Source organism: Notothenia rossii (assembly GCF_949606895.1).
Source record: "Notothenia rossii genome assembly, chromosome: 5".
Taxonomy (NCBI): Eukaryota; Metazoa; Chordata; class Actinopteri; order Perciformes; family Nototheniidae; genus Notothenia; species Notothenia rossii.
In genome coordinates, this window is record NC_136903.1 from 39,519,718 (window position 1) to 39,544,122 (window position 24,405).

At 40.5% G+C, this 24,405-nt stretch overlaps 1 protein-coding gene across 1 annotated transcript in view; it reads right to left on the reverse strand.

The window, feature by feature from the left end:
• The window catches only part of ppfibp2b (PPFIA binding protein 2b), a 172,310-nt gene extending 148,261 nt beyond the window's left edge, over positions 1-24,049 (reverse strand). The window contains exon 1 of the mRNA XM_079682416.1: positions 23,831-24,049. The gene's annotated coding sequence lies outside the window, so the exon portion shown is untranslated. The remainder of the gene's footprint in view (positions 1-23,830) is intronic.
• Positions 24,050-24,405: the final 356 nt, after the last annotated feature.

Here is a 24,405-nt window from a genome sequence, read left to right on the forward strand (position 1 = left end):
TTTAAATGTGACGTTTCTCCAGGAAACTCACAGTGGAACGAGAGTGACTGGAGGAGGGAATGGGTGGGGGAGGGCTTCTTCAGCCTTAAGCGCAGCAATAGTGGAGGGGTTGCCATTCTCTTTGCGAGGGGCTTTACACCCTTCTCCTGTACGGTCGATGAGGTCATCCCAGGACACTTGCTCAAAATAAATGCTGAATTTGAAAAAGTTAAATTATGTTTTATAAATATTTATGCTCCCAGTGTGGGCGCAGAGAGGCTTTTGTTTTTTGAAAAACTGAAACACACTCTTAGCACCTGTGATAGTGAGGAGTATATGTTCCTGGGGGGTGACTTCAACTGCACAGAGAACCCTGTGCTGGATAGGAACCACCAGGAACCGCATGCTGCCTCGAAGAGTGCCTTAATAAGATTAACAGAAAGCTTTGAGCTGTGTGATATTTGGAGGCACTTCCACCCGGGCCAGCGGCCGTACACGTGGGTGCACTCTAGGGATAACCTGTTGTCTCTAGCTAGGCTGGATCGTGTCTATGTTTTTAATCATCACATTAATGTAAGCAGAAGCTGCTCCATCAGTCCAGTGGGAATCTCTGACCATTCCCTCGTACAAGTCTCAGTTTTTATTAATCATGTTAAGTGTAATAGTGCGTATTGGCACTTTAATGCTTCTCTGTTGGCCGACAACCATTTAAAAAATGTTTTTAAATTATTTTTGGGAAAACTACCGTTTATCTAAGAGTGAGTACAATTCTCTTCAGCAGTGGTGGGATGTAGGTAAAGTGAAGATCAAGCAGCTTTGCCTACAGTACACTTTCAATGTCACAAAGGACATGTGAACCAGTAGTGGTGGAGCTGCAGGGATTGGCAGACTCCACAGGAGAGCGAGAACATGTTGAAGTTTTCAAAAGTAAAAACTCAGCTCTGTCTGACCTGCTGGGGTTTTCTGCTCAGGGTGCTCTGGTAAGATCCTGGTTTCAGAACATCGTGAAAATGGATGCTCCCTCTCACTTTTTCTTTGGTCTAGAGCGTAAGAATGGTCAGAGGAGGCTGATGCACACCCTGCGATCCAATGCTGGGCAGCTGCTTCAGGAGCCCGCCGACATTCGTCAGTGTGCTGTGGAGTTCTACAAAGAGCTCTACAAAACAGAGTTCCAGGCCGAGCCAGAGGTGGCGCAGTCGTTCTATGAGGGCCTTCCTAACGTCCCTGAGGAGGACCATGCTGAGCTGGAGGCGGAGCTCTCTGCCCAGGAGCTGCAGGAGGCCCTGCAGAGCATGCAGAGTGGGAAGGCTCCTGGCATAGACGGCCTGCCTGCAGACTTCTTTAAGGCTCTCTGGCCGGTTATAGGTGACGACCTGCTGAGTGTGCTCAGAAACAGTCTAAGTAACGGGAGGTTGCCTCTGAGTTGCAGGAGAGCTGTGCTCACTCTCCTCCCTAAGAAAGGAGACCTGCAGGAGATTAAGAACTGGCGTCCTGTGTCTCTACTCTGTACCGACTACAAGCTGCTTTCCAAAGTGTTAGCGACGAGGCTGAGAAAAGTGATGGAGCATGTCATTCACGTAGACCAGACATACTGTGTACCCAGCAGGTTGATAACTGACAACGTGACTCTAATTCGAGATGTTTTGGACCTCTCCGGTTCATTGGGCTGTGAGCTTGGTCTGATTTCTCTAGACCAAGAAAAGGCTTTTGACCGAGTTGAACACCAGTACTTGTGGCAGACGCTGGAAGCTTTTGGGTTCAGCTCTGGTCTCATAGCCAAGATCCAGGTCTTGTACAGGGACATTGAGAGTGTACTGAAGATAAACGCTAGTTTGTGTGCTCCTTTTGAAGCTCAGAGAGGAGTCCGACAGGGCTGCTCTTTGTCCGGGATGCTCTACTCCCTGGCCATAGAGCCCTTTTTACACCGGTTAAGGTCAAAGTTACAGGGTTTCTCTTTTACTGGCTGTAGGGATGTTTTTAAATTGTCTGCGTATGCGGATGACATAATGGTCTTTGTTAATAAACAAGATGACATCAATGTTTTAACTGAAACTGTGAGCAATTTTTGCAAAATCTCATCTGCTCGAGTCAACTGGGGGAAAAGTGAGGCCTTAGCAGTAGGAGAGGGCAGTATTGACAGCTTGTTGTTACCTGGGGGCCTTGGTTGGAAAAGGGCAGGGTTAAAGTACCTGGGTATTTATCTTGGTGATGACACGTTTTGTTTGAAAAACTGGGACGGGCTTATAGAGAAAGTGGAAGGCCGGTTAAAGAAGTGGAAGTGGATCCTTCCCAAACTTTCTTTTAAAGGGCGTATCCTTATTTTAAACAACCTTGTTTCCTCCATGCTGGCTCACCGGCTGGCATACACCGACCCACCCGTAAACCTGCTGTCCAGGGTGCAGGCTCTCATGGTGGACTTCTTCTGGGACCGCATGCACTGGGTCCCTCAGAGCGTCCTGTTCCTGCCAAAGGAGGAGGGGGGACATGGCCTGGTTCACCTGGCAAGCAGAGGGGCTGCTTTCAGGCTCCGGTTCGTCCAGAGGTTCCTGACTGGACCTGCTGACCTGGTCTGGAGACCCGTAGCTCGGGCCTTATTGGAACGCTGTGGTGGGCTGGGTCTGGCTGAGTCGCTGTTCCTAATGGACCTAAAAGGATTACGCCTGAACAATCTCTCGGGTTTCTATGGAGGTCTCTTCAAGGTGTGGGGACTACTCAAAAAAGAGAGAACAGAGTGCTGTGGCTCACTGTTCTGGCTCCTCAGAGAGCCGGTGGTCCGTGGATCTCGGTTTGTGTGTGGAGTAGGGCCTTCTCTACAACAAAGACTCTGTGAGGAGAGGATCCTCACGCTGGGCCAGTTGGTGGAGGTGTGTGGCCTCCGTCTGGACAACGCTGCAGGCCTGGCCTCACGTCTGAGCCTCAGGTCAGTCCGGGTGGTCAGCCTCCTGCTGCAGAGCTGGAAACAGCAGCTCAGCCAATCAGAGCTGGCGCTGATTGCTGCTCACTGTAACGGACTGAAATCTCCAAATGACAATGACTCTTTTCCAGAGATGCAAAGTTTTCCTGACCTCAGTTGTGAGGGTTTTTTGTTAAAGTTGGACAATGTTACTGATTTTAAGTTTAGCACCATTTCCAACAAAACATTTTATTATTTGGTGACAAAGGTGCTGAATCAGAGCAGACTCCAGGAGCGAGTGGACACCCGGTGGAGAGCCCATCTGGGCCTGACTGAAGCTCAGAGGCCTGAGTGGAGAGCGCTCTACAAGCCTCCGCTGACTAAGAGGGGTGGGGACCTCCAGTGGAGGATTCTCCACGCTGCGATAGCTGTAAATGCGTTTGTTTCCGTTATCAACCCTACAGTGTCTGACGCCTGTCCTTTCTCAGGGTTCCTGCAGGTTTCGCCAACTCAAATTTAAGACTTTTTAAGACCTTTTTAAGACCACTTTGAAGAGAATTTAAGACCTATTTCACGGCAAGAAAGTATGAAGGAAAATTGCTACGAAAGAAGAAATACGTCCCATAATTAATTACAAAGTAAATGTATTCATGTTCAACATAAGAACAATGACTGAACATAACAGCACAGAACTGTGTTAGCCAAAAAGTGTGTATGTGTGTGTGTCTCTGTGTGCTTGTGTGTGTGTTCGGGCTGTGCAATTAATCGTATTTTAATCGCAACTACGATTTTGGCCTGCCACAATTACAAAAACAACATAATCGAAAAAAACAATTATTTAGCTTTGCTAGGTTGTGACAGTGACAACATATTTAATCTAATTAATTTGAGTCTAATTTATATTTATTTATCATATTTATATATGTTTAGTAGCTTGTGGAAGTGCGCTCCAAAATATTTGTTGATCTTGTTTATTGGTATTTATTATTTTGATATTATTTATTTAAATATATCATTTATTTAATAAATTTTTGTATTGCTTTTTCATTTGAATTATACGTTCAGGGTAATCAACAGTTAAAAAGAAAATGTTGAAATTATTATTTGTTTTAAAGTTCAATAAATGGATGTTTTCAAAGTCAATGAATAATCGTATTTAATAATCGTGATATCAATTATTGACCAAAAATAATCGTGATTATTGCCATAATCGAGCAGCCCTAGTGTTTGTGTGTGTGTGTGTGTGTGTGTGTGTGTGTGTGTGTGTGTGTGTGTGTGTGTGTGTGTGTGTGTGTGTGTGTGTGTGTGTGTGTGTGTGTGTGTGTGTGTGTGTGTGTGTGTGTGTGTGTGTGTGTGTGTGTGTGTGTGTGTGTGTGTGTGTGTGTGTGTGTGTGTGTGTGTGTGTGTGTGAGAGTTGACGCGTCGTAAAACCCGGAAGTAAACTTCTTCCGGTTCCTTCTTGAAAAACCAATGCAAATTCTCCATAGGATTTTGGAAAATAGCTCGAAATAAGGTCTGTGGTTGAAACACATTTAAGAGAGGGATCACGTTTTGTTCAGCCGGATAATCTCCACATGTCAACCCTACTTTTATAATTTTTGAATCATAAATCTAGTCGCCAAAAGCGAAATGCTAACGTTATGCTATAAACGAACTACAAGCCAGTACAGCAGCAGGGTCGCACGACTTCAACGTCAAGCCAACTTAAGATCGTTTCAACTGACTTGCACTGAAACTGCACTTTGAACACTCTAAATATATTAACATTTTAAACTGTATACCCCGGTTATCTAGGCCCGTTTTGTTTAATGTATACCACGTTTATCTAGGCCCTTTTTGTTTTATGTATACATGTCACACTGTGGGAAACGATATTTCGATATTTCTGGATGTATAACAAATGAAACACTGAATTTGACTTTTGCGTGCTTGCATATTTTAACAAAGTTTTTCATTTTAGCCACACTGAATTTAACTAGAAGTCATGGCTGTGTCAATTACCAGTCTGATATCGTTTTACAAAGATGACAAGAAGAGTGTAGATAGAGGAGAGAACCACTACAAGTCAGGACACGTTACAGTGCAGCCTAGATGAAGGTGTGCTTACCGGTGTTGTCAGGGCTTGCATGAGGGACAAGGTCTATAGTGTCGGTGAGTCGTGATAGTAAGAGTACCGTTAACCTAGAGTTAATTTATTCACATTAATTCCCATCAACAAATCAATTGTATGTGTCACATGAAATCTTTATTAGGCAAGGCAAGGCAAGTTTATTTATATAGCACTTTTCAACACAAGGCAATTCAAAGTGCTTTACAAAAAATGAAAGACATTAAGAAAATGGCATTTAAAATCAGTCATTAAAAAGAAAAGCTAATAAAATAAACATTAAAAGAAAAAATACATGGATAAAAGTTACAGTGCAGTCTAAGATATGAATAGTTCAATTAAAAGCAGCGACAAAAAGAAAAGTCTTCAGCCTGGATTTAAAAGTAGTAAGAGTTGCAGCGGACCTGCAGGTTTCTGGGAGTTTGTTCCAGATATTTGGAGCATAATAACTGAACTCTGCTTTGCCATGTTTAGTTCTGACTCTGGGGACAGAAAGCTGACCAGTCCCTGAAGACCTGAGAGATCTGGATTGTTCATAATTTAGCTGGAGGTCAGAAATGCATTTTGGTCCTAAACCATTCAGTGCTTTATAAACAGCAGCAGTATTTTGAAATCTATTCTTTGACACACAGGAAGCCAGTGTAAAGACTTCAGAACTGGAGCGATGTGATCCACTTTCTTAGTGTTGGTAAGGACTCGAGCAGCGGTGTTCTGAATCAGCTGCAGCTTTCTAATAGATTTTTTAGTGAGACCTGTGAAGACACCATTGCAGTAGTCCAGTCTACTGAAGATAAAAGCATGGACACGTTTTTCCAAATCCTGCTGTGACATTAGTCTTTTAATCCTAGATATGTTCTTTAGGTGATAGTAAGCTGATTTAGTAACTGTTTTAATGTGACTGTTGAAACCAATAACTTATTTAACCCGCTGAAAAGAGAGCCCACCTCCGAAGATCGTGACTGGCTGAGGGACAGACTCGGGGGCAGGTTCTCAGGAATTTCTTGGCTTCTCTCCCCCAAGCCAGAAGAGGAACACTACAGCTTGGAAACACTTACTGTTCCTGAAATTATCAAATCTGTTGGGCATCAGGGACCTGAGGTAATTGTGGCAAGCATGGCATTGTCTGAAGAGCAACAGAGGGCAATTCAGGTGGCTACCACTGGTCAGCGAACCAACCCAAACTGGCATTTGTTCAGGAAAGGAAGGTTGACTGCCAGCAACTTTGGAGCTGTCCTGAGGTCAAAGCGTGTGACTGCTTCCTTTATTGCCAGGGTGCTAGGGCAACAACAGGCCCTTGATGGTGTTTTGTCTGTACAGTGGGGGACTATGAATGAATGTGAGGGCGTCAGGGCATTCACCACTGCAACTCAGATGCAGGTCCATGAGTCAGATTTGTGGCTCTCCCTATCAGGATTGTTGGGGGCATCTCCAGATGGTCTGGTAGGGTCTTCCGCTGTGCTGGAGGTAAAGTGTCCCAACGGAGCCAGGGAAATGACAATTAGTGAAGCATTGCAAATCAAGGGCTTCTGTGTCAATAAGGAAGGAGAAACATTCAGCCTGCGTGAGGAACATCCTTACTGGCACCAAGTGCAAGGTCAGCTTCACCTCACTGCAAGGAAGAAGAAATAAAAAAATTGTGAATTGTTTTTAATTTAAATTTACTCGCCTTTGCAATGTTGCGGTTGTTAGAGTGTTAGGTTTCCTGTCAGCTCGTCTGTTGGGAAGATATAAAATATTAGTTTCATGGAAGTCACACCGTCACATATAAGAGCATTAAGAAATACAGTACATAGGCTAAAACAAAACATCTAAAGATATAACCTTGCGCTTTGATAAGTCTCGTGAACATTTTCACTATTTTGACATTTTTATAGATGAAAATTGAACTAAAGAAATAAATGGTAGATTAATCCATATTGAAAATAGGTGTCAGCTGCTACACTAATTATAATAGTTATATTTCTTAATTAATTAAGATAAGATATTACTGTATTGATCCCAATTTGGGAAATGTTTGTGTTGCAGCAGCATAACAAGAAAAACAAAATATAAGTTATTATATATACAAAAGTATGTGAGGGATGGAATATTAAATTGAATATAAATGTAAAATGTACATGTGATTTTACGTCCAAGAGAAGCTATGGAGCAGAGAGTTCTCTGCCAGCCAGAGGTGATTTGTTATTAGTTCAATATGTCAAACTGATTTCCCTGACTACAATCTTTAGTTACATGGTGAAACGTTATGCTGCTTGTACCAATTAGACATATCATATAAGCCACACAGGTTTTAATAGGAGGTATTCATTATCTTTACTTATGTTGCGGTTTTTTCAGCAGCGCCATCTCTAAAACGGCGATACAGTCACTCACTACCCATCATTTAAATTTCACCGTGACATGGACAAAAATGTAACGTCAGCTTACCTCATGGCACGAATCCAGACTCTCCTTTGGAAAACATTGGCCGGGAAACGATAGAACAAGCACGTTTCATGCGAAGACCTGTGGCTGCAACCCGGAGCAAAGCAACAAACCATTGTGTAGCAGTAGCTAACTAGTAGCGCTAGCTTTAGCTAACGTAAGCTAACGAAACGAACTGCAGAGTAAAATTGGAAAACACTGGTAATTAATTATTCTATAATCTGTAAAACTACGGTGTTAAAAACGACAATTTCAAAAATACAGATTCTAATGGTCAGATATAGATATACAGATACTAAAGATAGGCAGGTACCGGTACTTGCTTTCAAGCAGAACACAGGGGAAAACAAACTTAGCGGGAGTGTTTACGTGTTCGGCGTAATGACGTACAACGGCCTCGACAATTTCTGTAGTCCTATTCAGCCATTCGGTAACAACCATCGTTTTTCAGACACGTAAACTCTTCAAAAATCTCCAGTGGGGTCACTGCTGATCTATTTAATGTCGTAGAACAAAACGTGAGTTATCTCTTAAATTTGTGTCAACCACAGACCTTATTTCGAGCTATTTTCCAAAACCCTATGGAAAAAAGGCATTGCTTTTTGAGGAAGGAACCGGAAGTGCTAAAAATGCTAACTTACTTCCGGGTTTTAAGACGCGTCACTGCGGTTCTCTATTCAGAGCTCTGCTGCCTTGGCTACAATCTTTCATCATTGCTGTTGTTTGATTGGTGTTTAACTACGGTATTTAGTAGGGATGTCCCGATCACCTTTTTTTGCTCCCGATCCGATTCCGAAATTATAGATTTTATAACTATTTAAGCGAAACCATAACGGTAAACCACAACCTTAAACACACACGTTTATTTAAATGATAAACCTCTTGTGATTAACTCACATTTCAGAAAAGGGGATAGGCAGCAGTGGTGTAAAGTAACTAAGTACATTTACCGGTACTCAAGCACTGTACCGAAGTACTTTACTTATTTCATTTAGATGGCACTTGTACTTGTACTTCTACTCTACACTACAATTCAGAGGTTAATCGTGTATTTTTTGTCCAATACATTTATTTTACTTACTTTACAGATTTGGCTCACACCATTATGTGAAATATAAACAACACTTAAATCAGACTTTGGTTACACCTGAGTAAAATTCAGGGAAGGTGATTGTCAAGTGCCACACATAATTTAGCAATATATTTGATAGTGGGTGCTTGAGAAGACCAAACATTTATCTGCAGATCCGTATAAAGCATATTTATTTCTCGCTATTCTCTAATGGTTCAACAAAGATAGTTGGCTATTTTAAACATATGTATCTGTAGATACCCCCAAAGCTTTTTGTCTATCTAATAAGAAGACCTCAACCTAAAGTATTCTTTCATGTTTAAATAAAGCCTAATTAGTTTGTCTGTTTTGCTCATCCTCCTATCAATATCTTTGGACGTCCTGCATTAACACTAGGACCGCCAGAGGTCGCTGTATACCTAAAACCGCCAACGGGTAAAATGTACCCGCTATAGATTTTCAAGGTACAATGTTCTTTTATTTATCATACAGAAAAGTGAGTTTTGATCGCACAGGGATGAAACTTATACCAATAGAATTTGTGGACTCTCAGCTTTTCATATGATATAGTTTGTGCAGATAGCATGAAGTTTAAAATATCGCTAAGAGTGCTGATTTAAACGCTTGGTGTTAGACTTGTGTTTTGTTTAGGTACAAATCTCTCTATCTCTCTCTATCGATATATCTTTAATGTTCTGTTCTATGAACATATAATTGTCTACATATATAGACGACGCGGACTACTCTCATCTTTATTCAACTGGCACGTAACCTGCACACATTACGTCCTCAACGTGAGCTCAGTCATCCAAGATCTTATATATATTCTCCAAGATGTTACACTATCTATAACTATCTCTCTCTCTCTATCCATCTATCAATATATCTATCTATCTCTCTATCTATAAGGAACCGCAGTAGACAAAAGGCGTTGCTATAGCAACACGTCATGTTTACGCTGCATTTTCTATGAGGTAAATATTACCCGCTGGCGGATATAGGTATAAATGGCATTTTTTTTGGCGATTTTTTCAATCTGACTTCATATTGACAATTGTTAACAACAGAGGGTGCTACATAACACACTTTCAGGAAAAGTCACAGACTGGGAGACTTTAATATGTTATTGAACAAAAGTTACATACAATAAAAAAACAGCTGCGGGTCAAATTTACCCGTTGGCGGTTCTAGTGTTAAACTGTTTTATTGTAGATATATCACTTACAGTATCTTCTTGATATTTTCTATTCTATATTTCTATCATTGACCTTCTCCTTGCCCCCTAGTTGTATCTACTCCTTTGTTAATCTCTTTCATCAAATATAACATACTCAGCAAAAACATGGAGCAGACATTAGCAATACATCCTACCTGCATAGGAATGATGCTTAAAGAGTCATAACGTGCCTTTGACACTAGGTGGAGCCGGTTAAAAAACTGTACAGTTTACAGTGTTAACAACACTCAAACTCAAAAGCTCAATCTTATTTTATAAAATGGCATATTTTCCCTGAAGTAAAAGAGACTCATTTTAAAATCATCCATAAAATCTACCCGGTTTCTGAATTTCTTAAAATTAGACCCATGTTCTTCTTCTAATTTACAAGTTGAATCATTGGAACATTATGTTTTTCTCATGCCCTTTTTCTAAATTATTTTAGTGTAATATGAGAGGTTGGTTGTTGCTTACATTAACAGATATTCCTGCATTCAAAATATGTCACATTTAATTGTATATTGATAATATGGAATATTCAATATCTGATTTGGTTAATATAATTATTATTTTGGGTAAAACCATATACACTGCTGTTAATGGAGAGGTAGCAAACGATCCTTTTTGTTTGTTTTATTAATGAATAAAAATGGTTATTTCTGTCTCTTAAAAAAATACAGTCCTGGAAAATTGCAAAAAAGATTCATAGTAATATTTCTAAATTTGTATTATTTAAAATAATTGCAGTTGCATCAGAGAGAGAGAGAGAGAGAGAGAGAGAGAGAGAGAGAGAGAGAGAGAGAGAGAGAGAGAGAGAGAGAGAGAGAGAGAGAGAGAGAGAGAGAGAGAGAGAGAGAGAGAGAGAGAGAGAGAGAGAGAGAGAATCCTGACATAAAGTCACTATAGGACGAGTTGGGAGAGAGAACGTGTTGAAAGTTGATAGGGACTTGCTGAAATGGAATTACTTCAAATTGGGCACACATTCGCTCTACAACGTTTTTTATTGGAATCACCTACTTAGCTTTTTGCTATAGCCTAATACGAGAAACATTTGGAATCTATCAACATTTTGTGCTTTCTTTTTGCAAACTTTTGGCTCAGAAATAAAGGACAAAAGGAAGAATATATTCATTCTGAGCAACAAAGAGTTTTGTCTTCCCAAAGCAGAGGCATGTTTCTCCATTGCTAGGGTTGTACGGTCTTCTTTAACCACAAGATATCATATCCAGTTTCATTTGTTCCTGAAAGGGTAAAGCTAAAATAAATGTATTGGTCATATACATTTCCTATAATTGCACAGATATCACAATTTCATTTGACCCTCCCTGTCTGGTAAATGCTCACGTGTGCTCATCATGCTGCCCTCCCTACATTTGCTATGTAAACTGTAGTCGCTGTAAATATGATGTCCTTTTTGTTTTTCTGTTATGTTTATATGTATTCGTGTGGAACCTACTTGCAGCAGGTCACCCTTGAAAAACAGATCAATGATCTCAATGGGATTCACCTGCATAAATAAAGGTTTGAAATTAAATGAACTGTAAATGTGTCTCCAAAGCAGATTTCAACCGGATGGCATCATGGGTTATTTTATACATTTTATAAAACTACTCCAGAACCATATTTTATTCATTTTAAAAAGCTACTGCAGATTATGGGGTAGGTGTGGCTAAAAGGGTAGAGCGGTTGCACCAAAATCGGAAGGTCAATGTGTGTGAATGTTAGTCTGGGCGCTTCCACCTTATTTTGTGTAGGTTCTTCCTGTTAGAGCGTAAATGCTATACTTTGCATATGTGTTCATACCAGAAGTTAGAATAGGGGTGGGACTATGTAAGGTGAATAGCAGCCTCAGCCTCTGTATGAATGTGTGTGAATTAGAGATGTTAAGATTCACCGATTTGCATCGCTGCACCGGCATAAACGTTCAAGATGCGAGCGCACCGGTTGAAAGAGTGCACATCGGCTACAGTTTGGGTTGAACTCGCGATGCCTAGATTGTAGCGTCTTTGCATCGATGCATCGATTGTAGCGTCTTTGCATCAGTAAAAAAAACGATTCATTCATATAAAATCCCCTCATCTTGTCAACGCTCAGCAGAGACGATCTTTGATCTTTGCTTCGCACTACGGAGGCCGAGAGTCTCAGTTATCAACACACATGGAAGTCGAGGAGAAAGAGAAACACAGAGCACCGAAAAATACCTACAAATCAAACGTTTGGCAACACTTCGCATTTTTCAAGAAAGACGGTCAACTTGAAAAATTGCTCGCAAATTGTAAACGATGCCGAGCCGCTTTAAAGTACACAAGTAGTACGAGGAACTTAGCGATGCACATAAAGAGGCGACATGGGGTCTGCAGCTGAAAAGAGAAACCTGAAAGTTAGACATATGAGTTCAATCACTCAGAGAGGTGTTCTGTCAGAGAGAGCGGCGTTTAGTTTACAGCAGCCTGTGACTGCCAATAACAGTTTAAATGTCTTCCTTACTGTAAGCAGTTATGAAAGAGGTGTTTGTGAAAGGTTATTTGTATTCTTTATTGTTCATATAGAAACCACTGCTTTCTGCTCACTGGTGAGTTAGCCTATGACTGAGTGTTAAGCACATCAGGCTGGCAGCTGTATGGGCATTGCACTACGGTAGTTGTTATTTGCACATTGTTAATCATGGGCAATGCATCCTTAAATTGTTTAACTGTGAGGTGTTATACAATTGTACTGTACTCTGGAGAGTTTTTTAAGGTAAAAAAGGTAAAAAAGAAACAGCATGATGGGACGCGCAGTAGACTACTAGTCGAAAGAACCAAATATGTAAAGCACTTTTTTGTTAATGTATGATTTGCTGCATATAAGGAATAAAACAAAAATCCTCTGTCGTACCATATTGAAGTATCATTATTTTGCATCATATTGAATCGCATCGTATCGCCCCGAATCGCGTAATGTTGAATCAAATCGTATCTAACTGTTTCGCTACAGGGGTGAATCGTATCGTATCGCCCCAAATCGCGTAATGTTGAATCAAATCGTATCGAACTGTATCGCAACAGGGGTGAATCGTACCGTATCGCATCGCTGGTGTTTCAAATGTATCGTTAATGTATCGTATTGTGGCAACGTATTGAGATGCACATCGCATCGGCCTCAGTGATGGAGATGCACATCCCTAGTGTGAATGAGTGAAGGCTGACAGGTTTATGTAAAAACACTTTTTAACCAGCTCTGACCAGGCCAGTTTGGAAATATAATCCCTCCACCTGGTCCTGGGTCTGCCCCTTGGTTGAAGAGTAACAATAATATTAAATGCCAGTGCCACTTCCTGCTGCAGCCCGGGAGGAGTAAACCAGCCGAGTCAGAGGGAGTAAGAGTCTATAGCCTCTATCCAAATGACCACTAAAGAGGCCTTGGCTACTGGAGTCTAGAGTTACACAGAGTCACAACAAGATGCTATCAATGTATCTACGAAAGACCAGAGACAGTTCACATTACAGGATTATGTTACAGTCACACAAGCATTGGCTCTGTACACGCGTGTTTGTCTTTTCAAAAGACAGTCAATCTCAAACATACATTCTCTAATATTTAAACAAATGAATACTTGATTTCCATTTCCATTTGTATTTCAGAGGGATTGCTTAACATAAAGACTGGGATACATTCTACTACATCTTATCTTTCTTTCTGATTCACACATTTGTTCTGCTTAGTGAAAATGTGATATCTCCTTGCCTTTGTAAAATAAATACATTAAAACTCTGAGAAAAGGTAGAAGCAAAAGAACATTGCCACAGCCACGTCTCTTGGGATGATAATTGTTACTGGTCTAAATTAAACTACCGTGTAATGAGGCTCATATCTTTGTAGAAAATCAGCTTTTTTCCACCTAAAGAACATTGCCAGACTCCGACCGTCTCTCTCGGAGTCTGTTGCTGAAACCTTAGTACATGCATTTGACACCTCCCGCTTGGACTATCGCAATGGTGTCCTGTTCGGCGTACCCAGGCCAAAACTGTGCTGCCAGGGTTCTCACACACACACATCCACCTCCACTGGCTGCCGGTCAAGTCCCGCATTTTCTCCTCCTCACCGACAAGCCCCTCCATGCCCATGCCCCCCAGTACTTATCGGACCTTACAACTGTATCTTCCATTCTGGTACAAAAATAATTGTATATTGCCAGCTTAAATACATAAATATTGGTTTTCCAGTATTGACCACAACCATTAAAAGCCCTTTATATTTTATTAATGCTGAAAGGTTGATATAAATTAATGCTGTCAAAATTATCGTGTTAACGGCGGTAATTAATTTTTTGAATTAATTGCGTTAAAATATTTAACGCATTTAACGCATGTGCAAAATGGCCCGCCCCATACATCCCACCAGTGGCAGCGCCAGGGTATGGCTGGGGTAGGCTACACCCATATCAAGAAATGGCTTAGCCCCACCATGAAAAATGATGTTAAAGTAAGAAAAAATAAAGTCCACCAACTCGCGCTGAGAATTGCACAGACAGCAGTTAGTAAGATTGATTTCAGTAGCCACTTGTCTGGAAATACCGAAGACCAGAAAAGGTTTTGAAAACTTTTGTCACGTAGTGATCGTCTTCTCAATAGAACATCTTTGATAATGTCTTCTGGCCAATCAGAATCAAGATAACGGCGTGGTGTTGTTGCAGGAAGTCCCGACGAAGAATACTTTTGCTGTAGTACAGGGGTGCACCTAACTAGGGGTGGGTGATATTGAAAAATATATTATCACGATATTTTTCAAGCAGTATCACGATAGACGATATATATCACGATATTTTTTCATGTCGGTTATTATGGTTATTTTTCAAGTTACTTAACAGCACCTACAAGGTAACAGAAACTAAAACAAAAAGGAGTAACAGACCAAAATAGCATTTCAAGCTGACTTTATTTCTGAAATGAATCCCTGAATGAACAATTCAACATTTTGATATGGCTTCAAGGCACAGTTTCTCAGTATAAAAATGAACTTTCTAAGGTAGCACTAGCAGTGAACATCAATAAACATGAAAAGGAGGGTAAAACATAACTAAGTAAAACATAAAACATCAATGAGGAAAAGTCAGTGCCAAACAATTAAAATGTAAACTTTAGACTTGAAGTGCAATAAAAGACTTTAGCATAACTGAAGGGAAAAACTATATAAATACCTTATTGATAAAATAAAATATAAGTCAACAGAATCAAACAAGATAATAAATAAAGTGCAATACGGTCGGAATCCTGACTAGACAGCTTTAGAGCATGTCTTTCACATCAGTTTTTTTTTTTTATTTTTTTTTTTTGCAATTTTTTATTTTTTTTATCACGATAGATACGATATCTCTGAAAAAGCATATCGTGGAGACCTAATATCATCACGACGATATATATCGTCATATCGCCCACCCCTACACCTAACTGGTACGCAGGTTATGTTCATGATCTGAAATGCGTACCGTCACTTGTGTCACAAAGCGCATTTGCGTACCGACGTACTTGTGAAGCATTTCCAGAAGGCAGTTAGATCACCGGACGACAGAGTCGGTCTCCGTGTGCACAGACAGGGCTGCTGTTAACGTCGGTCTGTACAACGGAATTGTGCCAAAACTACGCCAACCGGCTGCGGAGGGAGACTTCCCCCTTCCTATTTTTAAGCTGTGATTAATCTGATTACAAATGTTAATCGTTTAACAGCCCTAATATAAATATATTGTCTCTGTTGCTCAATGGATACAACATAACATTCTCACAATTCAGAATGGAAGACAAGCTACCCTCCACCCTTTTGTCAACACACAGCTAATTTCACTCTGTCCATCCATGTACCTCCTGTCCTCGCTTATGCCAGGGAACAAAATATATGTATGTTTTGTTTCTTCTGAAAGGAATCAATCACTCAATGAAAAACTAGAGTAGATATGTCATACTTCAAACATGTTGAAGTAAATGACAACCAAGCAATAAAAAAGACCGGGCTGTATCGTTTCAGTTGTGTTGTTTTTTGCTAACGTGCCAGATGATAAATGCTTGTATAAGCAGCATAAATGCAGAAAACGTATTTACACCTTTCCACACAAGTCATCTCAAACCTTTATCAATCTATATTCTCACAACAAGATGCTTGTATCTATAAAGAAAGTGTGAGGATGATATTTGTTGGTATGTTCCAGGACGATCAATGGCGATTTATTTTATAATTGCAAATTTTTAAACACTATGTTTTTACTAAAACAGTTCTTATATCCTTCAACCCACACACTTATATTTGGGGTTTCTGTACACTGTAATATATCAAACTGAATCCATTCTAATATTTTCTCGGTTTTCTGTCTTTTCATCCAAGGACGTATCTCTATAACAGAGACATCACTATAACCACCTGTGTAACACCTGCTTAGATCTTCTCTCCCCCCTCCTTCCACTCATTTGACAGAAAATCAAAAATAACCCCAAATAAACTGCAGACGTATCATTGTTTCTATGTTTTTATTTCCCTGCCTATGTTTTCTTTCACTCCCCCAGATAGCGTATTATTATTCATTATAGATTACCTTTTGCTCCTCTCATCACACTCTAAAATGTGTTCCTCTGCTTAATTCGTGCCCATGTCTGTCCTTCATTTAACTATTCTCTCTCTTATTCTTGCTAACAGTAGCCTCCAGTAATCTACAGTAGTGGTGTTATCAGGGATGACAGAGCAATCATCTGAATTAATATAGCTGCAGAGAAAGACACTCCTCTTGGTATAATAGGCAGCTTTGATCATAGGGATGAATGCCATCATGTGCTGATCCACTGTGTGTGCACAATGCATGCATGCAAATGTGCATAGCTCTGAAACCTACTTCAAAGCAGGTTAATAACACAAATCTTACAATAGTACATTATACATTTAAGGCATTTATCTTTTGCTGCTTAACTTTTTCCTCAATTTTTGTTCTGTGTTGTTTCTAAGTGCTAATGCCACTCAATCAATTTACTGTCTTCAATAGCAATGAGGCCTTTTAACTCTATCCCTTTCAAATGAGATTTGCAATATAAAAGAGGCATCAGCCCTCTGTATATAGCTGCAGGAGGCTCCTTCACGTCGCCTGGAGTCTTTGATGTCTTTGCATGTGCTCATGCATCCTATGAGGGGCCGTACAGGCCGTAATTCATACTGGTCCTCTCACACACATACATTCTCCTTTTACATTCATACATTTTCACTCTCACACACGTATATTTTTTACACTCACACATTCATACATTTTGCTCTCATATTATCATATTTCAATGCACACATTCAAACATTGTCACTCACATATTTATACATTTTTCACTCACACATTTATACATTTTGTTCTCGTGCACATTCATTCAATGTTTACATTTAATATTATAAATAATATATGCATGTCTGAAGACAATATATGTATGCAAGAGAAGAATGTATGTATGTATGAAGACAATGTATGTATGCAAGTCAAGAATGCATGTATGTGGGAGATGAAGTATAGTGTAAACGGAAGGAGTATGGTTGAAACGGAAGGCAGGTCATTATCACAATGTGATTGGCTCAGAAGGTTGAGCGGGGCGGGCTCATGTTCAGAATTTCTGATGATTCTAATCAACATGATGGAGGGAGATGAATCCGTGTATCTTCGGACCATTTGTTTTTCTTTATTGAACAAGTAAACGGAAGAGCGTCTGAGAGGCGTTTTTACTTTTAACCTTACTGGTCTAATGGTCATTGGAGCGAGGTGCGTGGCAAAACTCACGGATGTGATTTCAAAACAAAATCACTCGTTTGCTTGGAACTGTGATAATATTATAAACAAGGGGAAACGAGGTGATTTTAGCGATCACAACGAAAACGGCCAAGACACATATTGAGCCCAGAAAATGAAAGTTATTAAGGGCTGTAAATATAATAAGCCTCTGTCTAAAATGGTCAACATTGTTAGGAGATCTAAACTATACAGCGATTCTGCACTGCGGTCAACTCAGCCGCCTCTCTTTTTTCAAATCAGCAGCTCTTAATTTTTTTTTCTGCTATATTTGAGGAGTGATACAAATGTTTGTTACCACGAGTTGTTAATAAAACTGACACTGTTGGACTCGGTACTAGTTAACTGCTACCAGAAAGGAAAGAACTAGCGACTGAGAAATAATCATATATTAAAAGACAGCAGCATCATAAGAGGCCAACCAGCAGTGCATGGTGGACTGGCCATCGGGACGAATCCTGATGGGCAGGTGTTGTGTCAAATTATGCACAGTTTCATGTATGTGACACGTTTATTGTCAGAGATAGCAAGGGGTGCATATCGTGGCAACCAGGCTGTTCATAAAAAGCAACCCCCAAATTAAAAATGTTTCTATTAAAGAGCCTGTGACACAATTTTCCCCCATCATCCAAACCCATCAATTTGAGTAAATATTGTCCCCTTGAAAACCGTTACTGAACTGATTTTGGATATTTGTACTTTGATAACCATTAATCTGCCCTTCAATGTTGACCATTTCCTGGATCTTCTCGGGGATTCTTCAGGTCCCGCCAAATTATGGGTGACGTCAATGCGGGCACAGCGCTCCAGCTGCACCGTTCAGGATCCCAGCATCTGCATGTAAACGCACGATGGCGCACACAGCAGCAAGCTCAGACAGCGATGACAGTTTAATTTTGAACGTGTCTGAGAGCTCATATGAGGCTGAAGGATCGGTTTATTTTGTATCTGTTAGAAGTTTAGGAATTAGGTGCGTCAATATGGGCGATCATACGGTCATGTAGCCAGTGGTGGACTGGGACTAAAAATCAGCCCGGGACTCTCGACCGGCCCACTTCGGTACCACTAGTAAATTGTCAACGGGGGGAGTGGGGGATGTGCTAGTGACTTATCCGACCGGCCCACTTCGGTACCGGCCCATCGGGATTCGTCCCAATGGCCAGTCCACCACTGCACCCAGCCCAGCCCACGTAAACTGTCAACGGGGGGAGCCTCGCTGCGGGGAAACGGTGGACGTAGTGTCCCGATCGGAGTGGGAATAATAATAATAATAATAATAATAATAATAATAATAATAATAATCCGTGCATTTTATCCATTAATTTCCCCAACCTTGTGGTAAAAAAAACCACACGTTTAATCCATGTCGGTGTACTACTACAACCAGTGGTGTAGTGGGGATGTTTTTACTGGGTGGACGGGGTGGTGGGTGGACGGGAGACACTATGGACGCGCTCGTGAACTGTCAACGGGGGGGGGGGGGCTTGGGGACCTCTGTGTCGCCTGTCAGCGCAACTTACATGATGCCGTTTAGACAATATAATAATAAAGGGCGGTGCCGGCTGTCAGCGAACCGATCCGGCCTTTCTGCGCGACTATCACTCAAATAGGGGACGCGGGACAAATAATAAAAATGCTGTGTGTGCAGTCCCGCACAGTGCGGGACACCTGGTCACCCTACACACACAGTTCTGCCCCTCACACACACACGCTTCAAATCAAGTTGCATAAATGCTTGAGCTACGTTTTTATTATAATTACTGTGAAATTTGCCTATTATGTTTTCGTCATTATTACAACAAACACACACTTGCAACTGATAACACTGGCAATGATTTTAGATGTATTAGACTATTAAAAAAAGAAATCATGCTTCAAATAAGTGGGGGTACGGCGTACCCCCGCGTCCAACGCCCACTACACCACTGACTGCAACTACAAAAAGCTAAGGTTTGTTTTCTCATCAGGAAATGCAGACCGGCTCAAACAAAAGATTTTTAAATCATCATCCTCACGATCATTTAATGTATCATATGTTCGCCGAATTGACATGAAAGCACTAATAAATGGAGTTTCATCCACTTGAGTTTACAAAAATAATCGATTTGTTTTTATATCACATCCGACGGGAGGAAATTCAGCAGCTCTCACTACCGATTTTTAATCCTAATTTAATCATCATCTTCACCACGATAATTTATGTTTATGTTCGCCGAATTGACATGAAAGCACTGACAAATATGAATATACTGTAGTCAACTTCATTAAAACGTTATTAACGTGCCTAAACTCAGTAATTCACCATTTCTACGCATGACAACACACTTTGTCCGTGTTTGGCTCTCTCGCCGCACAGTGAAGCGTTCCTGCATTGACGTCACTTCCGGCTTCCCCAAAACCTCAAAATGAGTCGAAGGAATTTTCCCGCGATGTTCGAAATTATTGATATTTATCGGAACGGTATCGCTTTTTCTTTTTTAAACTGACGGTTCGAGATTACTAGTAGCCCACTATTTCATTGCACAACAGTTGTTGGGTTCGTGTCACAGGCTCTTTAATCCCACCCTCAAGCACTTGATGTAAAAATAAACAATACATTGTAAAGCACAAGTATACAGACAGGACGTCACAATTCAATAAAAACATATATTAAATTAAAAATTAACTGAAATATATGTGACGAATGAATGCAAAATCCATCAAAAAGACAACATAGAATAGCGGAGTATTAACACATCCTCACTCCCAGGTCGGCCTATATTGACGTTATGTCAAGGTCCCCTGTGTCGGCTTTTTCCAACGCAAGAAGGGGGCGGCCGTGTCAGCTTTTTCCAACGCAAGAGGGGGGGGCGGCCGTGTCAGCTTTTTCCAACGCATGGGGGGCGGCCCTTAGCGTACATTTTCAACTTTCCGGGATGTCCATAGGCTTCTATATAGCTCCCTAAACGTATGTTGTAGACGACTTGAGATCGCGAGCGAATGCTACCCGCGGATCCATTCTCACAGCGTTTATCAACCTTTTTCTTACTCAATATCAAGCCACACTTATTGTTTTTACTTCTTTATTTTAATTGAATAATGTAGGACTTTTGTTGCCGTCAGTTATGGGGAGAGTAGGGGCTCAATATAAATCTGTATTGTTTCATCGTTTTTTCCTTCTAATTTTGTATTCTTTTCTAAACCACACACTGTTATTTACTCAGCAAAAACACACAATTATTCTTGTGTTTATTTATTTGTTTGATTAATAAACACAAGTTGGAGTCCGTCGGAGCAGCTCATAGTAGCCTAGCTTTAGAGAATTTTACACCCGGAAGTAAGTATTCTCTCCGCTTTGCTTGACAAACCCTGTGATAGTCCTCAAGCTCTGTGATTTGGATGTTTGAGTGTGCTTCGAGGGTTACACTGAACTGGATTTGAACGGGTCCACCCCGTCCCCAGAACTACACATGCTGGCTATTTTGTGTTTCGCAACATGTTCTCTATGGCACGTCCCTGCTGGGAATTGTAGTTTTAAAAGAAGTTTTCATATTTCCCATAATAAGAAGTTGCCAGTATTAAACTGTGTACATCCCTGGAGGTTTAGGGGATAGGAAACACTCACATTTAAAACATATAATTAATAAATGGGTGAAAATCGCTTGTGCCCATAATGGGCAGCATTAATATATATACCCACATGCCAGCTAAGATCAGAAGAGCTTTATTTAACAGCTGGTCTTATTTCTGTGACCCCTCCTTTTGTTAATTGATAAGCCTGAAACATGCACTTGTCAAGGTTCAGAGGCAAATTTAGCAAATATGGCAGTAGCCATCGATCATCAGAAAGAAAAAGGTTGATAAACGTTGTGAGAATGGATCTGCGGGTAGCATTCGCTCACGATCTCAAGTCGCCTACAACATACGTTTGGGGAGCTATATAGAAGCCTATGGACATCCCGGAAAGTTGAAAATGTACGCTAAGGGCCGCCCCCCTTGCGTTGGAAAAAGCCGACACGGCCGCCCCCCTCTTGCGTTGGAAAAAGCCGACACAGGGGACCTTGACTGAACGTCAACATAGGCCGACCTGGGAGTGAGGATGTGTTGGAATGTGTTTGAATCTGTATTCCTTGTAAAAAATAAAATAAAATAAAAACATATTCTTAGCAGTTTGTTTATAACTGTTCATTTGTTTATTTGTATGTATTTTTGTATAGATGTTACAACTATACAGAGCTTTGGCAATACTGTATGTAAATATGGTCATGCTAATAAAGCTATTGAATTGAATTGAAAATTGAGAGAGTATTCTGATTACGTAACGCCGTGACATGTATTCCGTTACAACCCAACCCTGATTAGTAGGCATTAGTAGGCCTGAGTAGGCCTACTATGGAGGGGAATTTGACAGAGGATTACTCAAAAAGTACACAGTAAAATTACTTCATATTATTTCTGGTAGCAGTCAACTAGTACTGAGTCCAACAGTGTAAGTTTTATTAAGAACTTGTGGTAAAAAATATTTGTATCACTCGTCAAATATAGCAGGGAAAAAAATGAAGAGCTGCTGATTTGAAAAAAGAGAGGCGGCTGAGTCGACCGCAGTGCAGAATCGCTGTATAGTTTACATCTCCTAACAATTCTGTCCATTTTAGACAAAGGCTTATTATATTTACAGCCCTTAATAACTTTTTAGTTTTGCCTTGCTCCAATGATCATTAGACCATTTAGTAAGGTCAAAAACTAAAACGCCTCTCATACGCTCTTCCGTTTACTTGTTTAATAAAGAAAAACAAATTACATGTTACTTGTTAGACGCTTAAAGCGACATACATACTCAATACTTTGGGCAATCCCCACAGGAACACTTTGGGGTGAAGTGTCTCAGGGACACAACGACATGCTGACTGCAGTGGGGTTTGAACCTGATCCACTGCACCACACGCCTCCCTCCCAAATGGTCCGAAGATGTGGATTTGAATCAGAAGTTCTGAACATGAGCCCGCCCCGCTCGACCTTCTGAGCCAATCACAGCGCGATAATAACCTGCCTTCCGTTTCAACTATACTCCTTCCGTTTCCACTATACTTTATCTCCCACATACATGCATTCTTCTCTTGCATACATACTGTATATTGTCTTCAGACATGCATATATTATTTATAATATTAAATGTAAACATTGAATGAATGTGCACGAGAGCAAAATGTGTAAATGTGTGAGTGAAAAATGTATAAATATGTGAGTGACAATATATGAATGTGTGGATTGAAATATGAGAGCGAAATGTATGAATGTGTAAGTGTAAATATATATATGAGAGTGAACATTTATAAATGTAAAAGGAGAATGTATGTGTGTGAGAGGACCAGTATGAATTGCGGCCTGTACGGCCCCTTATAGCATCCTGTCTGTGTGTGTGTGTGTGTGTGTGTGTGTGTGTGTGTGTGTGTGTGTGTGTGTGTGTGTGTGTGTGTGTGTGTGTGTGTGTGTGTGTGTGTGTGTGTGTGTGTGTGTGTGTGTGTGTGTGTGTGTGTGTGTGTGTGTGTGTGTGTGTGTGTGTGTGTGTGTGTGTGTGTGTTAGTTCAAGTATTATCTCCAGTGTTCGATGCAGCAGATGCTTCAGCAGAGGGGAGCCTCATATCAGCCTGGATGTTCTCCCATTAGCTTAACATCCCCTCATTTTCTACCTCCCTCCCTCCTTTACTCACGCTGTCAGAAATTGATGACCTGCAATTACACAGCATGTGTCAGTGCGGTTTAACCTCATTTAATAGCTCCAAGCAGAATATGACTGAGCAAGCGGAGAACCACCAATCAAAGCACTAGTTTTCTAGCTTTTCACTGTACACAGGAAACACTTGCTGTCCAGCCTATACAATAGGCTATATAACATTTCCAGACCAATCCTGTTGTATATAGTAGTTTATGATTAGTGCTTGACAGTTGCAATAATATAACATTGATAAAATTAGCAATTAAAAGTTTGTTGACCATAAGATTGTATATTATTGAGAACCAGGTCGATGCATAAATTGAATATTGTATAGTTTCAGCATTAGAAGCCAATACTTGTAGTTACACAGGATGAACGTATGCGAATGTCCTAGTCCAAATAGGCTATCAATATTAAAGGTATATTTTTACTTTATGAACCATAAAGTCACGTGTACAGCGTTGGAAAAGAAAAGTGAAGGTAAAACTGAACAGGTTCAGAGGGTAAGACCTGTATGTTGTTGGTTACACTCAATGATACAGTGGCTCACTTTATAGTAAACTCATCTTATGACAACCGTATCACACAAATAAGGAGTTGAAATCCCCAGAGGAACTTGACTAACTGGCACAGTACTGAGCTCCATGTGTTACAGCAGACTTACCGCGGAGACGGCTTCATCCGAGGAGATCCTTTACATTAGTTTGAAGACAAAGTGAGTCCAGACACACACACACACACACACACACACACACACACACACACACACACACACACACACACACACATACACACACACACACACACACACACACACACACACACACGGCTTCTCTGACACACATAAAGGACACACACACCTGCAGTGCTCCTGTTCTGCTGACTGTAGCCCTCTGAAGTGAGCGCGAGCTTCCTTAACTGTAGGCTGCAATGTGATGCCTTCACGAGCCCCTCGTAATATTTCCCGCGCTCCAGTGCCTCTCAAATTAGTTTTAGACCTAATTGTTATACTAATGATTTGTGTTGTACATAATAATCGTTAAATGCTGCCAGTAGGTTCATTTAAAAAGTCATTGTAAGCACACACAAATGTTTTATGACTTTCAATAGCCTTACTGACTTGTAATGCAGGTTAATCATAGTAAATAGTAAATATCAATTATATTCATGAAGACCTACATAAAAAGCTAATTAATATTCATATATTTAAGGTGATATTGAGTTATGAACAGCGAAATA